Below are 2,904 nucleotides of genomic sequence, written 5' to 3' on the forward strand. Positions count from 1 at the left end.
GTTTCTCTGATGCAACAGAACTGCAAGTTCCATGGACTTCCATTGGAAGATCCTCATCAGTTTTTAGCTAAATTCTTGCAAATCTGTGACACTGTCAAGACTAATGGGGTTGACCCTGAGGTCTACAGACTTATGCTATTCCCTTTTGCTGTAAGAGACAGAGCTATGATATGGTTGGACTCACAACCAAAAGAAAGCCTGAACTCTTGGGAAAAGCTAGTCAATGCCTTCTTGGCAAAGTTCTTTCCACCTCAAATTTGAGTAAGCTTAGAATGGAAGTCCAAACCTTCAGACAGAAGGAAGGTGAATCCCTCTATGAAGCTTGGGAAAGATACAAACAATTGATCAGAAAGTGTCCCTCTGACATGCTTTCTGAATGGAGCATCATAGGTATCTTCTATGATGGTCTGTCTGAGTTGTCCAAGATGTCATTAGATAGCTCTGCTGGAGGATCTCTTCATCTGAAGAAGACGTCTGCAGAAGCTCAAGAACTCATTGAAATGGTTGCAAATAACCAATTCATGTACACTTCTGAAAGGAATCCTGTGAACAATGGGACGAATCAGAAGAAAGGAGTTCTTGAGATTGATACTCTGAATGCCATATTGGCTCAGAACAAAATATTGACTCAGCAAGTCAGTTTGATTTCTCAAAGTCTGTCTGGATTGCAAAATACACCAGGCAGTACTAAGGATGCTTCATCTGAAGAAGAAGCTTATGATCCTGAGAACCCTTCAATGGAAGAGGTGAATTACATGGGAGAACCCTATGGAAACACCTATAATTCTTCATGGAGAAATCATCCAAATCTCTCATGAAAGGATCAACAGAGACCTCAACAAGGTTTCAACAACAATAATGGTGGAAGAAACAGGTTTAGCAATGGCAAGCCTTTTTCATCATCTTTTCAGCAAAAGACAGAGAATTCTAAGCAGAACCACTCTGACTTAGCAATCATGATCTCTGATCTAATCAAAACCACTCAAAGTTTCATGACTGAAACAAGGTCCTCCATTAGGAATTTGGAGGCACAAGTGAGACAGCTAAGTAAGAAAGTTACTGAACTTCCTCCTAGTATTCTTCCAAGTAATACAGAAGAGAATCCAAAAGGAGAATGCAAGGCCATTAACATGATCCACATGGCCGAACTAGGAGAGGAGGAAGAGGCAGTGAACACCACTGAGGAAGACCTCAATGGCCGTCCACTGGCCTCCAATGAGTTCCCTAATGAGGAACCATGGGAATCTGAGGCTCACACTGAGACCATAGAGATTCCATTGGATTTACTTCTGCCATTCATGAGCTCTGATGAGTATTCTTCCTCTGAAGAAGATGAAGATGTCACTGAAGAGCAAGTTGCTAAGTACCTTGGAGCAATCATGAAGCTAAATGACAAGTTATTTGGTAATGAGACTTGGGAGGATGAACCCCCTTTGCTCACGAAAGAATTGGATGAATTGTCTAGGCAGAAACTACCTCAAAAGAGATAAGATCCTAGGAAGTTCTCAATACCTTGTGCCATAGGCACCATGACCTTTAAGAAGGCCTTGTGTGACCTAGGGTCAAGTGTAAACCTCATGCCTCTCTCTGTAATGGAGAAGCTAGGGATATTTGAGGTACAAGCTGCAAGAATCTCACTAGAGATGGCAGACAATTCAAGAAAACAAGCTTATGGGCTTGTAGAGGATGTTCTGGTAAAGATTGAAGACCATTACATCCCTGCTGATTTCATAGTCCTAGAAACTGGGAAGTGCATGGATAAATCCATCATCCTTGGCAGACCCTTCCTAGCCACAGGAAAGGCTGTGATTGATGTTGACAGAGGAGAATTGATTATTCAAGTGAATGAAGAATCCTTTGTGTTTAAGGCTCAAGGATATCCCTCTATCACCATGGAGAGGAAGCAAGGATATCCCTCTGTAACCATGGAGAGGAAGCATGAAGAGCTTCTCTCAAAACAGAGCCAAACAGAGCCCCCACAGTCAAACTCTAAGTTTGGTGTTGGGAGGCCACAACCAAATTCTAAGTTTGGTGTTGAACCCTCACATTCAAACTCTAAGTTTGGTGTTGGGAGGTTCCAACATTACTCTGAGTATCTGTGAGGCTCCATGAGAGCCCACTGTCAAGCTACTGACATTAAAGAAGTGCTTGTTGGGAGGCAACCCAATGTTATATTTATCTAATTTTCCTTTGTTATTTTATGTTTTCTGTAGGTTGATGATCATGGGAAGTCACAAAATCAATTGAAAAAGCAAAAACAGAATCAAAAACAGAAAGAAAAATAGCACACCCTGGAGGAAGACCTTGCTGGCGTTTAAACGCTAGTAAGGGCAGCAAATGGGCGTTTAACGCCCAGTCTGGCACCATTCTGGGCATTTAACGCCAAAAAGGGGCACCGGACTGGCGTTAAACGCCATGAAAGGGCAAGAAGCTGGCGTTAAACGCCAGAAATAGGCACCAGCCCGGCGTTTAACGCCAGAATTGGCATAGAGAGCATTTTTGCTCGCCACTTGGTGCAGGGATGACTTTTCCTTGACACCTCAGGATCTGTGGATCCCACAGGATCCCCACCTACCCCACCATTCTCTCTCTTCTTCACCCACTCACCAATCACCTCAACACCTCTTCCCCAAAAACCCCTCACCTATCAAATCCCATCTTTCTCTTCACCACTCACATCCATCCTTCATAAAACCCCACCTACCTCACCATTCAACTTCAAACCACTTACCCTCCTAAACCCACCCTCACATAGCCGAACCTTACACCTCTCTCCACTCCTATATAAACCCATCTTTATCACCTCATTTTCACACAACCTAAACACTACTTCTCCCCCTTGGCCGAAACACAAAGCCCCTTTCTATCTCTTCTATTTCTTCTTCTTCTACTCTCTTCTTTCTT

At 43.1% G+C, this 2,904-nt stretch overlaps 1 non-coding gene across 1 annotated transcript; it reads right to left on the reverse strand.

The window, feature by feature from the left end:
* Positions 1-263: 263 nt before the first annotated feature.
* On the reverse strand, positions 264-371 carry LOC127740446 (small nucleolar RNA R71). The gene has a single exon (XR_008001122.1). It is a non-coding gene; the product is annotated as a small nucleolar RNA R71 (small nucleolar RNA).
* Between the last annotated feature and the right edge of the window lie 2,533 nt (positions 372-2,904).

The sequence above is a fragment of the Arachis duranensis genome, chromosome 6, assembly GCF_000817695.3.
Source record: "Arachis duranensis cultivar V14167 chromosome 6, aradu.V14167.gnm2.J7QH, whole genome shotgun sequence".
Lineage (NCBI taxonomy): Eukaryota > Viridiplantae > Streptophyta > Magnoliopsida > Fabales > Fabaceae > Arachis > Arachis duranensis.